This window comes from Alexandromys fortis, unplaced genomic scaffold, assembly GCF_014885135.2.
Source record: "Alexandromys fortis isolate MF-2015 unplaced genomic scaffold, M_Fortis_MF-2015_v1.1 scaffold_61, whole genome shotgun sequence".
Lineage (NCBI taxonomy): Eukaryota > Metazoa > Chordata > Mammalia > Rodentia > Cricetidae > Alexandromys > Alexandromys fortis.
Window position 1 is genome coordinate 8,048,050 of NW_026067962.1, and position 22,147 is coordinate 8,070,196.

At 44.4% G+C, this 22,147-nt stretch overlaps 1 long non-coding RNA gene across 1 annotated transcript; it reads right to left on the bottom strand.

Annotated features, from left to right (window-relative positions):
* Positions 1-4,275: 4,275 nt before the first annotated feature.
* LOC126508326 (uncharacterized) lies at positions 4,276-8,889 on the bottom strand. Its single transcript, XR_007593777.1, has 3 exons — positions 8,783-8,889; positions 5,196-5,284; positions 4,276-4,316 (listed from the first exon to the last, which is right to left on the bottom strand). It is a non-coding gene; the product is annotated as an uncharacterized lncRNA (long non-coding RNA).
* Positions 8,890-22,147: the final 13,258 nt, after the last annotated feature.

Sequence of the window (22,147 nt, forward strand, 5' to 3'; positions counted from 1 at the left end):
GGGCCTATGGCTCTACTGCACTGGCTATAACCCAGTACTGACATTCACCATCCGCAAAGCCCAGTCACCTGCCATTAAGGTTTCAACAAGACCCGGCTGGGTCATTAATCCACCTCAGGCCTCCAGTCCATCACCCCAAGTTCCATCCATGGGGAATGACTCCACAACCAACTCAGGCGAATGTCAGCTCTAGCCTCATAATCATGTCAACCATGAACCCATTGATGGGACATGAGCACCCGTTACTAGATCTGCTGGGTAGATCATACCAGGTACTGAATGCTTCCCAACCGAATTTGACCAAAGCTTGCTGCCTCTGTTATGGTATAGCTAGCTCCACCTTACTATGAGGACCTCGCAGTTAGTGTCACTGTTTCCACGATGGCTGACATCAATCACTGCCGGTGGCAATAGAGCAGACAAGGCCTTTCCCTAGAACAAGTGATTGGGCAGGGACTATGTATAGGACAGGTTCCCCAAGATAAAGCCCCCATCTGTAATTCTTCACTGTCTACCCACAATTTCACACAGGATCAGTACTTGCTCCCACACAAACACACTTGGAGGTCCTGCTCAATGGGGTTTACCCCTTTGAGTGCATATAAAAGTCTTAAACCAGACCAGGGGATATTGTGTACTAGTCAGGCTCCTTCCGAGAATAATCTATCACACTGATCAGGAGTTCCTAGACCTCGTGCAGCAAGGATAGAGCCAGCCCTCACAGCTATGGAGACATAAGAGAGAGTCTATGACAGCCCTAACTCTTAGCCTACTTTTAGGTGCTAGCCTGGGAGGTTTGGGTCTGGGAATCTCAGCACTAGTAACTCAGAATCAATATTACTCCACCCTATGTGTTGCCATAGATGTGGCTATAGAACACATAGAAAAATCCATCTCCCACCTAGAGGAGTCCTTATCCTTCTTGGCAGAGGTAGTCTTGCAGAACAGAAGGGGATTAGATCTTCTTCTTACAGCAGCTTCTTACAGGCTCTGTGCAGCGCTAGGGGAAGAATGTTGTTTCTTCACTGATCATTCGGGAATAATCAAAGACAACATGGCTAGAGTTAGAGAAGGGCTGGGAAAGTGGAAAAGAAAAGGCGAGGCCAGGCAGGGTTGGTTAGAGACCTGGTTTAATAGCTCCCCTTGGTTGATCACTCTCATCTCTACTCTATTGGGACCCCCTGGTAATTCTGCTTTGGCTACTGACTTTTGGGCCTTGCATTCTTAACCAGCTAGTAAATTCATGAAAGGCAGGCTGAGTACAATACAACTTATGGTCCAGAGATCACAAATCTACAGACCCCTCAGGACTGAAGAACTAAGTTAACTGTCAGGAACCCATGATTGGGGTTACTATAGTTAATACAACAAGGGGGAATGAAGAACCAAAGTTCCTCCATTTTGTTCTCTGCCCCCATCTTGTGTCTTGTGTAAACTATTTCCCATAAAACATTCCAGTCCTCAGAAATGGCTAGGTCTAAAATAACAGGGTAGCCATCTGGAAAGTACACATAACCGCAGAATGCCCCCATCATTGGTCAGCCAATAAGAAAACTTGACAAGCAACAGGCAAAATTCGAAAATAAAATTTCTGAAAAGTCCCTAGACATGAGCCAATCCGTATTGAACCTGTCACCCCACACTCTGCTAATGTAACTTTTCTGGTTTTTACCTTTAAATAACGCCCTCTAGAAGGGAGAGGCACCTCCTCTTGCCGCTGTTGTGCCTTTGGCTTTGATGAGGTCCCTGCCAGCTTGTATTGTGCAGACAATGAACCTTGCTTTTGCATTTCGGTGAGTCCATCTCCCTGGTGGTCTCTTAGAGTCTCCACAGACTAGGAACCACAGTAGTAAAGTGCTTGCACCTTGCTTTATTAAATAAATACATGGATTTTAAAAATATTTTTTAAATAACATTGGAAGATGTGGGCAATCACAAAGTAAGAGGACTGAATTTTATGTCCTGCCTTTAAAGTCAGAAAACCTGTCAAAATGCACAGTTAGAATTCATGAGAAATGAGGCCATGAATTTTGTGGACAGAAGGGAGGGGAGGGCATATGGGAGGGTTTGGAGGGAGGAAAGGAAAAGGAGAAATGTATTTATATTACAATCTCAAAATATCCAGTTAGTTCTTCTATTCACTGTAACAATAGACCTGACATGAGTAACTTAGGCAGAAAATGTATCCTGCTTTAAACCTTTGGGCATTTCTTTCAGCCCATCATGGGAGCAGGCCTTTTGCAACAGCAGAGCGATTCCCTTCCTGGATGCAGGGCAGCAGAAAGGGAATGCCTGTGCTCACAGGTTCTTCCTTTTACCTTTATCCTATGTGGATAAACCCCTACATTCCCATCCCCCACCACCAGTACCCCCTCACCCCACCTATAGATGGTGCCACCCACATTCAGGAATGACTCCTTCCCCCAACCCAATTCATACTCTGGAAATACACTCACCCCCATGGACAGTCTAGTTTTACTAATCTCCTGGATGTTTCCTCATTGAATGAAGTCAATAGTAAGGCTTAACCACCAAAGGCCCATCTCTTGTTCACTGGACACCCAAACCTTCTCCTTATGCCACAGCAGTGGGCAAAGCAAAGAAAATAAAAGGTAAAGAAGAAAACAGTACCCACACACACACATATAGAAGAGCAAACCTTATGATCACTGGGAACAGAATACATTGCACTCAGGGGAACAAATCCATCTTGACCTTGCCAGTGTCTGTCCTCTCACCATGCTCTTGCATATCTTTGGGCTCCCACTTTTGTGCAGTTTGAAACGTCATCGTTTCATGAGTGTTAACACTAGTAGCTTCTTTCTGTTAGCCAGAGTCACACCATTTTGTAGACTCCTTCATTTTGGCTGATGACAGCTCCTGAAATACAGTGGTGGATTTCAGGCGGTGGCCTGCCAGGGAAGATGTTTGTTGATTGCCTGACGTTCTTTAACTGACTGCTCTTTGTGCTGAGGTTCTGGAGCCCTGACTAGGGATGGACAGGGATTGAAGAAATCACACACACACACACACACACACAGTAAAACTGGGCTCAGTTATCGGTAACCTCGGTCTGTTGGTTAGCTAGAGTATGGGAGAAGGTGCTAGCTAGTCTTGGTGGAAAGACTCTGTAAGTGAGTAATCTCAGGCTCGTGACACCCAGGAGGAGGAAGCTGCAGACCTTAGTCTTTGCAAGCACTGATTAGTCGTCCATAACACTCCTACTCAGACTCCCAAGAAAAGCTCTGCCAATTCTTGAGCCCCGCTCATATAGATAATGACTTTACCAATTTACCATGGGCTGATTAGTCTCTGAGGCTTCAACAAGCAATGTCCATGTCAAAATATACATTTGCTCAAGATTTCACTCAGCCAAGCCTTCCTTTTTTACCCTGACACTCTTAATTATCCATACCAATGACCAAATATGGGAAATTTTTCTACTTCCTTTCTCGCCCCCTATTCTCCCCTGTAACTACCCCATTTGGCAAGCTGACAGCTGGGTCCAGTTCTCAGAGAGATCCATTTCATTGTGAAGGATCCATCCCACCCCGACATGAGTGCCTGCACCATCTTAAGTTGCTTGTTCTCTTGTCTGTCATTCCTTTCACCATAACATATTATGAGTCCTTCTAGAAGTTTTGAGCATATTGTTCTCCTCTCTATAATAAACCATGCAGTTTCCACCCAAGAAATAGAGGAAGTGGGATTGAAACTCAGATCCTCTTGAGAATGACACAGCAACACTAAATGCACACTAATCAAGAATTAATTTCTTTCTGGTCAAAAAGTTTAAATCCCTGGCCTGGCTGGAGGCCTAGCATTCTAAACTAACCAACATTTAGACAATTTAATCCAATGGGGCTGGTCACTCATCTGGCTAAGGGACCACCTCTTAAAAAGGCAGGACCACCCTTAGGAAGGTGGGTTAACCTTAAAACATGCTAGAGAGATGGGTGGAGTAATTATTCCTTTAATGAGATAATGTACTTTTCCTTCCCCGAATTTCAGCTCTCAGGCACCAACCCTAAGAGCCTCCATGAGGTTCAGCTGTGGCTACCTGGTTGTTTTGAGTCCTGTCTCAAAGAGACATTTTTCTTTTTGTTTTCTTCTTCTTCTTCTTCTTCTTCTTCTTCTTCTTCTTCTTCTTCTTCTTCTTCTTCTTCTTCTTCTTCTTCTTCTTCTTCTTCTCCTCCTCCTCCTCCTCCTCTTCCTCCTCCTCCTCCTCCTCCTCGTCTTCCCTCCTCCTCCTTCTTGTTCCTTTCTTGCTTTCTTTCCTTCTTCTTCTTCCCCCTCCTCCTCTTCTTTTTCTTCTTCTTAAAATAAAAACAACATCTGTATGGGTACTTTGCCTGAATGTCTGTCTATGCATCTTTTGAATGCTTGGTACCAGCAGAAGCCCAAAGGAGATGTTATATCCTTGGGACTGGAGCCATCATGTGAGTGCTAGGAATTAAACTCATGTTATCTGAAAGAACAGCCAGTGCTCTTAACACATGATCCACCTTTCCAGGCCCCAACACTTGTTTTTAGTTCTGTATATATGGGAGGGAGGGATGTGTACATGTATGCAGACATCTGTGGAGGACAGAGGTTGTGGTGTCCTCCTAGACCTACAGCTGGGCTTGTTAGTTATCTGTTGTGGCTTCTAGTGCCCATTCCAGTCCTCCGGAAGAACAGAACTTGGTGCTAACTACTGAGCCACCTCTCCTGCCAGCTTTATTTCTTCCTGTTTGTCTCTTTCTCTCAGGTGATGGCCAGGACTGAAATGTGCTTTTTCGGGGTACTTATAACTAACTCCCTTACTTTTTAAATAAAGCTTCCCTTCCTGCCATGTTGCTTGTCAGTCATACAGCTGACCTCTATGCTGGTTTAACTACAACTTGGACTTTGCTTGAGTCTCCAGGTTTCCTTGCCTTTAAATGATTTAACCACCAAGGGAAACAAGTCCTTTCCTGCACCTCTAGAGGGTACCAAGAAGATACGTTCATTTCACAGCAAATGCCTTCTTCTTCCATTAGGGGTGGCTCTGGCTCCACATCTTCAAATTCTTACTTGCATTTCATCATCTTTACCATGGAATGTCTTCCTTGAGAGTCCATACCATCCTTATTGCCCCTGGAGGATGTTGGACCTTATCCTTAAAGATGCATGTCCTCCACATAGACCATAAACCAGACTCCAGGTGCACTGACCTCTGTGTGGCCCTTGTTGTCTGGACAGTCTGTGCAGCTCCATTTTCCACTTATAATAAGTGCTGGAGGACGATGCATCACTTCCAGAGCTGGACAATTAAAAGAAAAAAGAAAGAGAAAATACCTAGGATCTCCAAGCTGAAAACCTAACTGTTCATTCTCGCAAGATCAGGCTGTAAGGAAGCTGGGCTGCCACAGGAAGCAAGTGCACAGAAGGAGAGAGGCACCCAACCCATCCCTAGCAATTCTAGCTGTCCTTCTTCCCCAGCGGGTGAACATCATCAGACGAAAATTTAATCTAGACGGAGAAAGGAAGAGTACCAGAGACCATGACTCGTGGCTGGAGAGTTAATTGCACAAAAGCCACAGGGGGACTGAGCAACTCAGACCGGAAAGTTGGCTTGACTGATAACACCCTTGCAAGCCTCAGATAGGAAGGACCTCCACAGACTGCAGGGGAACTGACCTGCAGATGGACTCTTCCATCCCCAAAGCTCCAGCTTCCCATCCTATGGAACCCCAAGACCTTCCATGCCACATGCGCACAGTGTCATTTCTGCAAGGAGACCTGGGACTTCATTTGTTCTGATTAAAGAACAGTTCTACTTCTAGAGATGCCTGCCTGCTCTCTTTTATTTCTGCATTGCCTCCATCGATCCTGATCTAAAAACTTCTTTTTCATTTGAAAATCTTTATAGAAGAAATTACTATTTCTTGATTCTAAGGGATGTAAATATTGTTGAACCTCACTTCCTGGGGCACATCTACATTGGGGCTCAAGAATACCAGGTTTTAGCTGTCTCTTGAGGCAAGAGAACTGTGTCCCATTAGCAGCTACTGCTCTTTTAACTAGTCTGGTACAGCCCTTTTAGTTTAGTTTAGTTTTTTTTTTTTCTGAGACAGGGTCTCTCTGGGTAGCCCTGGCTGTCCTGGAACTCGCTCTATAGACCAGGCTGGCCTCAAATTCACAGAGATCCGCCTACCTCTGCCTTCTGTTTAAAGGTGTGTGCCACCATTTTACAGCATTAATTTTTTGTACATTGGCTTTTCCTGTGACCTGAACACTAGGTGGCCCAGTTAAGCACACCCCTTCTGTGTTGGTTATTCAGTCTGCTCCAGTATAAATAACCCCACTTGCAGGTAAACACGTCCTGCAGCCCTGACCTGGGTTAAGGAGCTTGTGGCTGGCATTTACTAAAGCCAGCATTTTCTAGAAGTTGCACATGAGGATCCATCTGGATGACTTTGTCTTGTTTACCTTTGTCCTGTCCTGGGCCCCAAGGACTTAGGGTGTTAACTCTGCTAATTGGTACCATCACATTGACCAGTGGTGTCATAACTGTAGTGTTATTGGGGGTCTCTTGCCCCTGTGCCAGACCAGCCTATCACAAGGCCATGGCTTCTTGCCATGAAGGATTTTTCAGTTCCCATGTTATTCCTCCCACATTTTCCCCTTTAAGATCTATTATGACCTAAACTCTTTGTTCTTCTGTGGGAGATCCCTTCTAGGCCCCTTTCCTGGTGAAATCCATGCATGACCAGTGTTTAAGGTAAGACCAAAAGGTTTCCCCACAATCATTCCTTTGTCCTCTGACCACTTGCCCATAGGCTGTTACTAGCTTGGGCCATCTCCAAAAAAGAATGACAGTTTGTTATCCTGTCCGGCCAGTTCTGCCACAGCGCAATGAGATCCAAGGGATGATCTGTGATCTGGCTTAGTCTCAAAAGGCATCATCACCTGAAGGAGACAAGGCTGAACCCCTCTGAGGAACAGTTAGCTAGATAGATGGGGTCCAGGAATTGAGTTGCCCTGGGTCAAGGAGGCTGAGTGGAAACTGATCCAGATGCACACCCATGGAATCAGGGAAGACATAGGAGGCAGAATAGCAGCTGAGCCACTGTTCCCATCTGAGGTAACTTTTGAGATGGTCAGTGTAGAGGCTGGTTGAGTCTGGGACTCTCATGGTTGACTCCTGGCTTGGGTCCACAGCAGCATTGACGTGGTTGCTGTGTAACCTACAACTGCTGGTTGGTGAGGGACAATTCTGTATTCTGTCAATTATGCTTTAAATAAATGCTGATTGGCCAATAGCCAGGCAGGAAGTATAGGTGGGAAAACCAGACAGGAAGTAGAGGTGGGGCAATGAGAACAGGAGTATTCTGGGAAGAAGGAAGCTCTTTATCCAGTCCTGTCCAGACACGGAAGAAGCAGGATGTGACCTGCCCTGCTGAAAAAGGTACTGAGCCATGTGGCTAACATAGATAAGAATAATGGGCTAATATAAGTTACAAGAGTTAATAAGAAGCCTGAGCTAATGGGCCAATAAGTTTATAGCTTGCGAAGACCTCTGTGTGATTTTCTTTGGGGCCTGGTTACTATGGGAATCAGGCAGGACAGAAACCCCAACAAGCAGGCCCTCATGTTACAGCTGGTGACACCAGTAACTTTAAGACAGGAGGGAGTGGTGAGGATTGGGCAATTTTTCATGCAGCATCAGCCAAATCATTCAAGAGCTGCTAGAGGCAGGTGTGTCCATACTCTCAGAAGTCCCCTGAGTTCCTTGGGAGCAATGGAGGTGGACAGCCAGACATGACCTTGAAAGAGGAATGACTACATCCACCCTAAACACTACAAGTGGCAGAATTTCTGGCCAAGGAGCCTGTGTCTTGGCAGTGCTTGGCCACTGCTATTTTAAAGGTTCGATTCATTCTCACAACTAGGCTTGATGATTGGGGGCAGTTTCCTGGGTGCAGCGTTCACGCTGATCTTCTGAGCAGGTAGGAAAAGGTTCCACCTACACTGCAAAGTACACAATGTAAACAACAAATCTCAGTACCTTTGCTGGGTTGACTGTCAGGAAAGTCCACTTCTAGATGCTCTTTTCTGTCAGTGTGGGAACCTTGGGTTCTCCTCCCTGGATTGTTCTGAGTACGCTGTAGACATGCTTTGCTGGCTTGTTGGGTCAGTGTTGGCAGCCTCAGAACCACCAAATACCTTTGGAACAATTCTTACAGGGCAGTTTTTCTAGATGGGTTGCTTCCTGAGCTTGTTGGACTAGGCTGGGAGCTGTCATCTCAGGAACTATTATTTTCCTATATGTAGTAATCAGACAGTCCTCCTGATTTTTTGAAGCCCTGAGATCCAGGAGCACCTGGTCATAAACATGCCTTCTGGGAGGTAATGGAGGGGTGTACGGGGCTGTGTCTTCACATGGGGGCAGCTGATTTGGCTGTCTGGTCTACTAGTTGCTTTCCCCAACTCACTCCACCTTGACGCTTTATGTGAGTCTGCCATGGCCATGGGCCCAGCCAGCTTCTAGGAGCCAGAGGACCTGGCTTCTACTTTAATTTCTTTGTCCTCTGAGGTAAGCACTCTCTTTCTCGGTCTGTTTTTGTTTTGAGTCTCTTGCTATGAGGAGCTATTCCTCCTGTTGTAGGTGTCACCCCCATCAGTGAAAGGTTGTATACCTAAATTGGGTCTTGTCATTTAAGACCAGCCATGAGTAGAAAATCTCTTTTCTAATTCATCCACAAGCATGAGTGGGCTTTCCCTCCTCTTCAGGCATGTGCGTGGCTGAATAACATACCTGTCATCTTCTTAGATGAGAGGAGGGCCTGGCATTTCGCTCAGGGAACACACTGGAATGGGCTCGTTCCTGCAACGTAGACAAAGAGTCTGGTGAGCTGGTCCCCTGTAGAGGCCGGGGAGCACTGTATAGGGCAGATGCCTCTGAAGCAACAGGATCGAGGGGCATACAGTGTGGTGTTGGCAACTGGACTCAGTAGGGGGCTGAATCATGGGCAAACTTTGATCCTCTGGATAGTTAATGGATGTGCTTCTTTGTTGTCTTCCGGATTAACAGTCTTGGTGGGACGGTGTGGGGACGCACATCAGGACTGTGCAGACCCCATGAGGAGAAGAGTTCCCTAATCGGGATCTGGGGTGGGGGTGGGGAGCTGAGTTATACATGCCTGACACCTTGTAGTGTGTAGGGTGGAGTGGAGATAACCAACTTCTCCCTCAAGCAGATACCTGCCCGGCCCACAGTTTCACAGACATTTAAGAGGTCTTACCTTAGGGCCACAAGCATAACCCCATGCTCTGTCACCTCCTGTTCTGGGAGCTGAGTGCTCATTCAGATGGAAAGCCCTCAGAGAGTTGGGTCCTATCAGATCCTATATCCCCAGAGCCATGGGACTATTGCAAGCATTCTCACACTCATTCACCACTCGTTCAGAAGCTATACATTCCCATTTTAAATGCCTAGCCTAGTCTCCAGAAACCAGTGTCACTGCCTCAGTGTCCCTTAGAGACTTTTTCTTGAAGAACAGCATCACCTTCACATCCCACTGAGACTCTAGATGCAATTGCCTGCCCAGGGACCAGGCTCACCAGCTCTTCCCCAAGGGTCCTTACCTTGTCTGAACATCTAGTTGAATTTCATCTTCTTCCATTCAGGGACTCCAGCCCTGAGTCTCACAATCCCCTTGGCCACTGGAAAGGAACCCCAGAATCTGAGCAGGAGAACAGGTTTCCCGGGTTCCAGGAACCTCCAGTGGGCTGAGAGGCCTAGGAGCAATCGTGTCTCTAGACTAACTGGAGTCTTGGTGAGGGGGATCTTGCTGAGTGGAGAAAAGGGGTGCTCCAGAAATACTGCAGGGATCATTCTGGAAGAAGCACTGACCCACACCAGTGAGAATGTGCACAATCAACTTGACACAAACTAGAGTCATCAGAGAGGAAGGAGCCTCAGTTGAGGAAATGCCTCCATGAGATCCACCTGTAAGGCATTTTCTCAATTAGTGATCCATGGGGGAGGGCCCAGCCTGTGGTGGGTGGGGTCTTCCCTGGGCTGGTGGTCCAGGGGTCTGTAAGAAAGCAGTTTGAGCAAGCCGGTAAACAGCACCTGCCTCCAGGATCCTGCCCTATGTGAGTTCCTGTCCTGCCTCCCTTCAATATGAACAGCAATACTGAAGTGAAAGCCAAATAAACCCTTTTGTCCCTAACGTGCTTTTTGGTCATGGTGTTCGGTCACAGAAATAGAAAACCTAACGAAGACAGAGTAGAAGAGAGGAGATGTCCATCTCTTCTCAGTTTATACTCTAAAACTACAAGGTGGAGTGATCTGCAGAGCAAGATCAAAGACAGCCAAGCTTAGGCAAAGAAGGTAACAATCAAAACCAGAAAGGTATAATTGCACGAGGGGGCCATGTTCCAGCCACGGCAAGCTGTTGTGGGAGAATTGTTCACATTGCCACTCCAAGGTGCCAATATAGCCAGCTTGAATCAAGGGACAAAGTCAGCAGCTGGCTGGCTGGGATTAGCCATAGAGAAGTTGGAGGACTGAGAAAGACCAGTAGAGTGGGGACAGGCAGAAAGAAAGAGGGGCTGAGGGGGATTTCCCTGACTTTTGGAACAAGAAAACGTAGAGAATAGGGTCAGCCAACCACCCTCTGCTGTTCCTTGGATTTATCAGGTTTTTATCCCAACTCCTGACTCTCGAGATTTTATTAATGCTAGCACAATTTAGGTAAACATCTGGTGTCTGACTTATGGCATTATTAAAGCATGACAAGAAGGTAAACCCACCACCTCTCCGCTGCCGCTTCCTCCACAGCCAGCTTTGTCTCTCTTTGATAGAAGAAGCAGGTTATGGAATTTTCCTCGATGCCTAAGGAAAGCCACTGAGGCCGTGCATGTGTCAGGGGAGTCCCTGCATGAAGAACTAGAAAAGAGGCCATTGAGTGAAGCTATGAAGTTGAAGCCTGGAGACCCTAAGATGTTAAGATGCCAGAGTCATGGACACCTGCTGAGGAGAGCTGCTAACAGGGAGTGGAACCAGACCAAGAGAGAGAAGTGTGTTGTGGTCAACAAAGCTGAACGGAGTTGGAGATCTGATGGAGCTTTGGCATCAGACATGGAGATGCAGAGTTAGGGTTTTCCCAGCTGGTTTTTGGACTTGCTTTGGTCTAGTATTTCCTTACTATGCTCCCTTCCCTGTGTTTTGGAATGATAATGCATACCCTATGCCATTATATGTTGGAAGTATGTGACCTGCTTTTTTATTTTAATTTTACAGGGGATTACAGTTAATAGATTGCCATGATTCTCAGAAGAGACTTTGGACTGAATGCATTTTTTTTGCATTATGATATGGCTACAAGCCTTTGGGGGCCAGCGAGTAGAATGAGATGGTTTGAAAGAAAATGTCTTCACTTTTTGTTCCCAATGGATTTATTACTCATACTCATTGTCTTTTGGGCACTTTCATAGACTTCAAGAAAATGCTGTGCTGACAACTACCTATTAAATAAAAATCACATCAAAGACAAGTTGGGATCATATTAGAAGGCTTGAAGCCTGTAGAGTGAGTGTACACTTCCATCTTCAAGCACGGCCTCCAACCTTCCACACTGGGGGTTTCAGTCCGGTAAGCCCCACCTCTGATTTAATACCAAGTTCTTTCCTTAAGGAGATAAATGTGGGGTGCGTTCTTTTTATGAGGTAATAACTGCAGCCTCTACTAAATAAACTTAGAGGCTGAGGTATTTATAGGAAATAAACTCAAAGCTAAAAATCTAAGGGATCTTTTAGCCTAGGCTATGAATTTAATTGGATATCTCTAGGAGAGCCCTCAGGTCAACTCTATTATAATGAACCGGCTTCTCTCTCCTAGCCCGTTCCCCCTCAATAACCTCTTTTCTGCCTCTCTCCACATTTCTGGAAGATGGTTCTAAGAATTCTGTAATAAATTCTCATTTGCTCCGCCACAAGTGCTTTATTCTTCAGTTGGCAATCCCTAATCCTCTGTAGAACTCGCCATCTAGAAGCACGTTGCAAACGGCATCCAAAAATTAAAAGGAATTGACTTAGCCCTCTCCTTCCTCTGCGACCAAGAGTGTGTGGAAAACGTTGAAAAGCAACTGGGATTTAAATCAATTGAAAACTAGAGTCGCGCGATTGAGGGGGAGGTTGTGAAATCTTAAAATAGCTCAGAGCGCTTTCCCTCGGGGAAATTGAAGTTTGGCTGTTCACTACACTGGGTTATTTCACTTCTGAACTACACCTTGCTACCTATCAAAATAAAATGGGGGGTCTCTGTAAATAAAATGGACTCTCTGTGTATTCAATGCTACATCATGAAAAAAAGGGCTGAACAGATTTTTTTTTTGGTACCACATTTGCAAAATGTGATTGGTGTGTGTGTGTGTTAGTTAGGTCACAAGAATACTTATGGAAATCATTTCAAAAAGTCACTGGGACACTTTGAAAGGACAAAGAAGTGTCTCCTAGAAGAGCTATATGCAGCCTTTAAATCTGCAGGGATATCCGTCATGTCATACACAAGCTGTTCTCAGCATGAGGAACAGCAGTGGGCAGAAGTGACTTTTTGACAAGGGTTGGTGGCTCTCCAGAAGATGCTGAGCTGGCCTCACTAAGGTTGTCATTTAATACAATAATCTATAATTGATCCCAGTGTGCTAGTGGGTGTGAGTGTTTCAGTTTGCTTTGTTAATGTTCTAACCGTTCCTCAGTCTGGGAACTTAAATACTAAAAACTTCTATGACATAATTTCACAGAAACCTGTTTATTTATTAGGAATAAATTATCCTTATCTAATAAAGATTGTAGTTGTTGCTTTGAATGAATTCACATCTCACAGCAGAGTTTTCCAGTGCCTATCCATATCTCCCGGGACCTACTGGTAGGGCACCTGTAACTGGACTGGATGGCTCCCAAACACACTAAGGGTTTCCTTCCTGAAGCACCCATGGCTCCTTCTCAGTCCAAGGGTGTTGCACACCAGAAGTCCCAGTACGTGAGCATCTATATAAACTACAGTCAACAACTATTGGTAAACGCCTGACTGCCGACTCCTAGCAGGTCAGTTCTACTGTGTGTTCTACACAATCACCACCAGACTTCCCCGACAACTGAACGCAACAGCAATGAATTCACTAATCCACTCTTTGTTAGCGGATCCTCTGTCTACTGCCTCACATGCTCACTGGCTTTCCCAGGGTCTGCCCCCAGAAGAGCTTAATTAAATGTATGAAAAGCCTTGTGTCTAGATTGCTTGTGTCTAGTTCCCAACTAAGATAATTTAAAGCATTAGCAATTTTTCTTTTTCTACTAGAGTTTTGTAGTTTTTGTCTTTTTGTTGTTGGTGGTTTTTTTTGTTTTTGTTTTGAGACAGGGTTTCTCTGTGTAACAGTCCTGTCCCGGAACTCACTTTGTAGACCAGGCTGGCCTCGAACTCACAGAGACCTGCCTGCTTCTGCCTCCCAAGTGCTGGGGTCAAAGGTGTGCGCCACCACTGCCTGGCTGTTTTAGTCTTTTTATTTTTTATGTGAAATCTGATAATTAAAAGCATCAATCAGGTCTGGGTTTCATGCCTGGCTTCCTGGCTAATGAGCCAAGAACTAAGTGATTTAACGTCTACGACTTTCAGTCTTCTATAAAGCAGGGATCCGAACAACACCTATTGAAGCTGTGTCTGGCACCTACTAGATAACACACTACTCGATTCAGTGTTCAGTTCTTACCAGAGAGTGTTGTTTAATAGGAAACAATGCCAGCCGTGGTTAGTTGGTTCCATAGCTTCCTATTTTGTTATAAAAGTCTATTAGTGTGTCTAAATTCGTCTAAAGTAGTTAGGCTTCATATAGGCCTATGGGGTGGTGGTGAGTAACCAGTTACTGAGAAGAAAAGATCAAGAAAGATGGAAGAAACTTTCTGTCGCTGTCAACTTCTGCATGTCTGTCATCCACCATCTCCATGGCACCCTTCCATAGCTACAGCAGAAGCCCCAGGATTCTCAGGAAGCTTCTGATGGTAGTTCAAGCTAAGTGGGCTTTCCTTTCCTTCAGTGGTCTAGCTAGAGGACTCATTTTAACACGTGGCCACATGCAAGACCCTTGTGGTGGCTCAGGTAAAGTCAGATACATGGTCAAGTAGTGTTCTAGATATTTTGTATTTATATATACATTCAAAATTCACTATTTAAGAAATGGAACAATAAGCTGGGCGATGGTGGCACACACCTATAATCCCAGCGCTTGAGTGGCAGAGGCAGGTGTATCTCTGAGTTCTAGGCCAGCCTGGTCTACATAGTTACTTCCAGGACAACCAGGGCTACACAGAGAAACCCTGTCTCAGAAAACCAAAATACAAACCAATAATAAAAGAAAGAAACAAAGAAAGAAAAAAGAAAGAAAGAAAGAAAGAAAGGGAACTCTTAGTTTTTTTTAAAAATGATTGATTTATATTTATTGTATCGAAGGGATTGAAATTTCCCTTGGGGGCATCAATAGGAGACTATAATTTACTTTCTTAGTCCCCACAGAGTTCTAGCCAATGAGTGAAGCCGTAGCCAGTTTGCTAAGTGAGTGTACAAATATTACTATGCATTGCTTTCTCAGCAGTTGATTGCTCTGATCGAGGGTTCCCTCTCATTGTTAAGAGAGCACAGACATGAAGAGGGCAAAGAGGGGGGGAGTCTGTGGCTTTAGAACATTGGCATTCTCTGCGGTTGAGTTACCATCTTGTTTGACTTTTTTACTAAAGATCTGCCTGCTTCTGCCTCCCAAGTGCTGGGATCAAAGGAGGCCAATACAGGGCTCCCTCATCTCAGATTCTATGAATCCAGCTTAATCATGACAGATAGAGCACATTCACACTCTAGGAGGATGGCAAAGGCAGCCCCAGCAGTAAATGGTTGAAATTCAGATCCAGTCTCCTGAGGTGAAACTGGTGGTTGTAGGGCTGTGATCCTACTGACTGGGAAGATTAAGGCGGAGAGATTGCAAGTTTGAGCCCTGCTTTGGTGTAAAATTAGTTCAGGGCCAGCCCAGAAAAGACCCTATTTCAGAAATGAAAAAGGCAAGGCTTGGAGAAGCAACTCTGTGGCAGAGCACGTACAAAACATAGGCCTGTGACGTTGCTAAATTCGTCCCTTCGGAGAATGGTTTCTGAGCAGAAGGTCATGGTGATCACTGCTCATCCCAGAGTGAACCAGAGACAAAAGAATTAAATGTCTGGCCTCTGGCAAGCACTCGGAGAATGCTAATCACTGTTACTCCCACTCAGGCTTGTAAGAATGCTGCTCTGCCGGGAGCTCATTGGTCCTGTCCTTGTCGCCCCAGTTACTGTTGCTCTGAACTGTTGGCCACACCCCTTCTTATTACGTCCTTAAGGCAGGGGAAACAATGACACCACAGTGGGTGGGTATTCGGGTGATAAGCCTAAAAGCTGTAAACCTGCTCATAATTTAAGTCTTGGAGGCGTGAGGTGTTTCTCAAGCGTTTATAGATATCGCAGTGATAAGAAATTAAATGGGGGTGCAGGGTACTTCTGTGTGGTGAAAATGTTCACGATGGACATTTTAATGGCTGTTAAGTATATCCTTTGGGTCATATTTGCCCACTAGTGCCCACTTTGTGTATCATCCAGGGTGGAATGAGTTTTGTTCTGTTACTTATGTAAAGATTTTCTCAGCCAATTTATAACATCGATTCCTAGAATGGGTTGTTCTCTCTCATGGACACTAAAGGGTGCATTGTAATCATAAAATTCTGCAGTAGGCCTTCATATCACACATACCCTGCTCTGCAGCTGAGACCAGTTCACTTCCCAATAGGATGCATCTAGGTGAGAACTTGCTTCCACCAGTGAACAGTGTGTGTGAGGCAGGGGTGGGGGACTGGAAACTCATGGAGGCCTCCTCATAGCGAGCTGGTGGCTCACTGGTGCTCACAGCTACACTCGGCATTCCACTGTCTAGCTGTCAGCTTCCTCATAGCCCAGGGGCAGCCTTCAGTGTCCAGGGTTTGGTCACCAGGAGAAGCCAGGCACCTGTGGGAGCAGCAGCAGCTTTCTGACCTCAGTGTCGATGTGTTTGTCCTTGAAATCCACACCACCAGGCAGATCCTCGTCTTCGGTTCCTGGAATCCATCCAGTCATTTTGTGAGTACATGACGGCCTGCTTTAAACCCTTTCAATCTAACGCTTCATGGTGTCTTTTTCCTGCGTTGACGTCTATGTGGATGTTGAGAATAATTAAGAGCTATGTGGGCTTTGGAGCGGCATTCAAGTTTATAGCGGTAGAGTGACTCTTCAAAGAAGGAAAAAGTGTGTGTAATAACATGTGTGATTATTTTTACACAGGGAAATCATAGAAGGTTATGTTAAAAAAATCAATATTTATTTCTAGAAAATCCAAATTGAGGTCTAAGAGAGAGGTCTATGTTTTATGCATGTGACTCTTAAGCTGTATTTTTAAAAATCATTTTCATGAAATACACGCTTTCTTTTTTGTTTTGGGAAGAAATACGTGTTTTCCAATTTAAAAATTATAACTATACAAAATAACAAATTGCTGTAACAGTTTGAATACATAACGACAAATTGAACTGGGTTGGTGAGATGGCTCAGCAGATAAGTGTTAACCATACAAGCCTAACTTCCTGAGTTCTATTCCCAGCAACCACAGTAGGCAAGAGTTTCCAAAAACTGTCCTCGGACTTACACACATACACACACTGTATTAATAAATTAAATTAATAAAACATCACCTTGTCATTTATCTTTGTATACATTTTAACTTTAGCCCTGACTGGCCAGGGACTCAGAGCTCTACCTGCTTTTGCCTCCTGAGTGTTGAGATTAAATGTGCGCACCACCATGCAAGCAGTATAACCTTTTTTACTTCTGACTTACAACACGCCAGGGTATAGTCTTAGAAATCCCTTGAGTCATCTTACGTTGGAACGAAAGTGCTATTTACTCTAAGTCATGATATTACATAGCATTAGGGAAAAAGAAAAAACCCCAAAACCTGCCCACCAGGGTCACGAAAACTCTGTGCTGCTTTTGTTTTGTTTTCCGATTGAGTCACATGTCTCTGGAACTTGAGCACCTTCTGCCTAGCATCAACAGGAAATTGATGACACACTGGTGACTGACCCCGTAATGATGGCTCTTCACAAAGCATGACTTGCTCATGTCAGCCTGTCACTACTCAGGAATGTCTTTCACTCTTCGCGGCATTTCAGGTTCCTCAGCACTGGCCGGTGACTGACTCAGTCACTCGGTGGAATCGGCACCCTCTCTGGATGGCTCTGCATGAGCACATGCAACTGCTGTCTTCCCTGCAGGAGAAAATGCTGGTGGGGTTTTACTTTGTGTGTGTGTGTGTGTGTGTGTGTGTGTGTGTGTGTGTGTGTGTGTGTATGCAGTGCAGGTGCCCTGGGAGATCTTAACATCCAGTCAGATCTCTGGGAAAAGCTGTGACAGTGATCAGGAGCTGTCCAGAGGGGGCGATGGGAACCACACTTGGCGTTCTACAAGAGCAGCAAGGGCCCTTACCGCTGTGCCATCTCTGGCAGCCCACAAATACAGTTTTCCTCAGTGGCTACAACGGAGTGTTCCTGCTCGACTTCCGCATCTTTGGACACGTGGAACTTCTACGTCTGTGCTGAATCACCATGGACTTTTAAAAGGATTATAAATGGAAATTCAATTCAGATTATGTAGCATCGCAGTGCCGATGATCCAGTTCCTAAGACAACAGAGTTTATGGGCACAGGCGGCAGCACCTGTGCAAGAGCAGAGAATGCCACCAACTATGTCACAGCCCAGCACCAGAGTCCTTAACAGGTGAAAACCAATTGTCCTTAGCACGTGTAACACATGGTGTTATTCTTTTGATCCTCAAATAACCTTTCAATCAATTTTATTACATCTCAGATGAGAAAAAATGGGATTATCAAGATGTATAGTTATTAAGAAGCAGGTCCTTCTAAATGTAGCTATCTGGTCCCAGTGCCCAAGATCTTAACCGGCAACCTACCTCATCGTCTCCTCATCGTCCTAGGGCTTTTCTTTCATTGTAACATAACAGTCCTAATTATAGCAGCTTAACTCCAACAGAAGGAATAAAGGTCAAACATTACGTAATGAGATTGCTTCCATTTTTAATCATAATCTGTACAATAATTATCATACTAACCCATATGCTTTCCACACTCAAAGATACATCTTAATATAAAAGTCATGCTCATCCTCAAAAATTCGGATACTACAGAATCAGGAAGTAAGCAATTAAGATTGTTACAACCGTATCGCCTGCGGGCAGTCATTACCAACAAGGCAAATTTCTTTGAAAACTTTTTGACACATTTTTCATATAGTTGAGATTATAGTCGAAATAGTTTTGGCGTCTTCCTTTGTTTATGTAGCTCACTGTAGTTGTTTCCTTGAGCTACTGGAAAAAATCGACCACAAATGGTGTCGCTTAGAACAGTAAAGATGTATCCGCTCAGAGTAATGGAGCCCACCAGCCTGGAGACTTCTGCGAGGGTCAGAGGGCTTCTGTTCGGGGAGTTACCACTTGTTTCCCCTTTTTTCACCCTAGTGGCTTCTCTTCCAAACTTAGACACTCTAAAACTAAAGCAATTTTCTATAGTCACTGACATCCAGGGAGCATCAGCATCTTGCTGTTGCTAAGCGACAGTGATAATGTGGTTCTCACCAAGGTCCTTGTGCTCTGTCCCTCCCATGGCTATCAGTTGACTTCGGGTCCCACTGGAACTGGGAGATGCCGGTTGTCTTGGTGAAGTGTGCTATTGTGTGACTTTATAAGAGACTAGTGGGCCACTTGAGCTGGAGTTTCCTGTTTGTTTCAGCTCTCCATCTCTAGGGTCTGTGGATAATGTCAATGTACAATGCTTCTTGGTAGAGAAAAAAAAAAGTTGCTGGGAAGAGAAGATAAGAATTGACCCTGATCTAGATCAAACTCCAGCTCAGGCTGCCCTTTTGTCTTCAGCAAAAGGTGGTTTAAGCTACTTTCGAGATTAAATGTCCTCTGCAGAATGAAGGATTGAAAGCTTGTCTTAGGCCATTACTAGGAAGGACAGTGAGTATGTGTGTCAGGACACTGCACAGCCAAATGATGCTACACGAGAAGGTGTCTTACAAAGATCTAGGCAGTAGACTAGCTGTCTCTCAGGCACTTTTATTCTCAGGGCACATTCGCCCCACTGGGGTGCCGTGTGCTACCTTCATGCTGTTTGCTGTGCATGGCGCGATGCCAAACAACTGAAACTACAGCTCCCCCCAAAGATGTGCGGCATTCTCCCCATTATAAATCAGATTTCCTGGAACAAAACACAATGATAGAGTTGGTATCTGAGGGTCAATCCATACTGTATGTGTCAGGAGAATAATACAAAATGCACGATACAATGAAGAGTTGGGAAATAATGATGTTATAGTCTTTAAAATGTAGCCAATAAGAACATGAACAATAGATTGATGTTTCTACAGTAGCATCGCTTAATCGGAGAGTATTATTAGCAGAATTAGTGAAACTACCCATCGTGCTGATAATTTTGTAGTGTGTGTAGATGCCCACACCACAGAGTCAGCCCAGTGCTTCTAGTTTTGACAGCAAAACTATTTGTTATTTTAGAGACTATCAATGAAGACACATTATGTCTTTCAAATTATAATTTGAAGTTGCCTTGTTGTATTAAAGGTTTTCTATACGTTTACTGTATACACGCTTATTACCATATATTGATAAAATCTTATAGTGCTTAAAAATAGTCAAATAGCCTTTTTTTTTTTTTTTTTGCAAGATAGGGCCCTGGGAGTAGTAATTTAAGCAGTCAAGAAGCAGGGGCCTTGGGGCTGGAGAGATGGCTCAGTGGTTGAGAGAATTGCCTGCTCTTCCGAAGGTCCTGAGTTCAGTTCCCGGCGGCCGCGTGGTGGCTCACAACCATCTGTAATGAGGTCTGGTGCCCTCTTTTGGCCTGCAGACATACACATAGACAGAATATTGTATACATAATAAATAAATAAAATTTAAAAAAAAAAAGGAAGCAGGGGCCTGCTTTGACACCTCTTGGAGGGTCATGAGTCAGAGATGTCCTCTAGAAATACAGGGGCAGCGGATCCAAAGGGAGGAATTTCTGACCTCGGGGTTGTGAGCTCTTTGAAAGCATCAATGCCGTCTCATACGTGTTTATTCCGTATACAGTCCAGAACCTGACACAGTGCATCAGGAGCCTGGCTGAAGGCCAATTCATAGTTTTCCTCTCAAGGCCGTTGTGTCCACCACGCAGCAGGGTCCTGTTTGAGGAGTTCGTCACCTGTTTAGCTGAAGTCCTAAACGTTTGCATCATCCCTGTCTGCTCCTCTGGCCTCCTCTGTGTGTGGTGTTGAATCATTAGTAGACAGGGGAGGCGTATTAAGCTTCTCATTAATCTTATCTTTTGACATGCAATCAGCCAGGATTTATGATATGCTAAAGGCTCCCACATCTGTGAAAGGGAACATAAATGTAGAAATGGGAGTATTTTTGTGGTATCGAGCTTGGAATAATATAGCCATGTGTTTTCATTGCGGCACCGTGTATCTGATATGTTTTTATTTTCAGGTGGGTAATGACCTGCTAAACAAATTAGATATATTGTTCTAGTCCATGCTGGCCTAGAGATCTATTTCAACTTTGCCTCACCAAGCTTTCCAGCTAGAAGTCAATGCAGAATATTAAAAAAATCCACTTTCCTCTCCATTTTTATGTTAATTTGGGGGAGTCTATTATCATAATTCGAAATGCTATTGTGAAGAGATGAACATTTTAGTTAAACCCACTTTTAAGAGAAAACGTACTACCAACATTTATGTGGATCAGACCTTGTAATCATTTATTGCTAAATTAGTTAAGTAAGCTTAATTAGTTTAACTAAATTAAATAACTTCACAAGCAAATTTTACCAACTAATAGGTTTTTCTTGTAAAAATTTATTTAATTTTTAGTTACGTGTATGTGTGGCTCTGTGTGTGTGTACCTGTGAGTACAGATGCCACAGAGGCCAGAGGTGTTGGATCTCTCTGGAACTACACTTACAAGTGGGAACAAGCCACCCTACTTGAATGCTGGAAATCCAGTCCATGTCCTCTGCAAGAGTAGAATGAATTCTTAACAACTGGGCCATTTCTCCAGCCCCCTTTATGTAAGATGGAATTAACTTCCATGTTTTCTTCTTCTCTTTCTTAAAAAATAACATTTTTTTAAGATGTTGGCGCACGCCATTAATCCCAGTACTCAGGAGGCAGAGGCAGGTGGATCTCTGTGAGTTGGAGGCCAGCCTAGTCTACAAGAGCTAGTTCCAGGACAGGCACCAAAAACTACAGAGAGACCCTGTCTCGAAAATACCCCTCACCAAAATAGCATTTCCTCTAAACTTAATAGACTACCTTCCTTAGGAAGGAATAATTATAGGCCAGACATGGTGGCATATGCCTTTAACCTCAGCACTCAAGAGACAGAAGCAGCCAGCGGATCTCTATGAGTTCAAAGACAGCCTGACCTACATAGTATTTCAGGTTTCCAAGGGCTACATGAGACTCTGTTCAAAAAAAAAAAAAAAAAGGAAAAAAGAAAGGAAGAAAAAATAGTACAAAACCAAAACAGAGTACAAAGTATCTAGTTTTTCATTTATTTGTGGAGCTCTCTAGTTGGGCTAAAAAAAAATGAAGCATGAATAATTTTCAGCATTTGAAAACTCTCAATTACTCTTAAAAAACAGCACACATTCATTCTATGCATTGCCAAGAACATAAAACATCCGAATCTACCCTGACTGTCTTTCATCTTGTTTTTATCTTAGGCTTCTAAATCTTACCAAATCCTTTCTCGTGTCAATTAAATCAGATATTTCCTGTAAGTGCTGTAACGCACTGTGCAGTCTGACTACGGAGACGAACAAGAGCAAGCAGAGCTGTCATTCAAACTGTCACTTCCTGTTGGCCATACCACGGCAAGCTAATTGTTATCAGTGAATCCTAAAATGCCCCCCATACCGCAACAAGGCCATGTGTTGAGCACTCAGCGTCTGAGCTTGGAGAGCTATTTTGAAGTGCAAGGAGCCTTTGGGAGATGGAT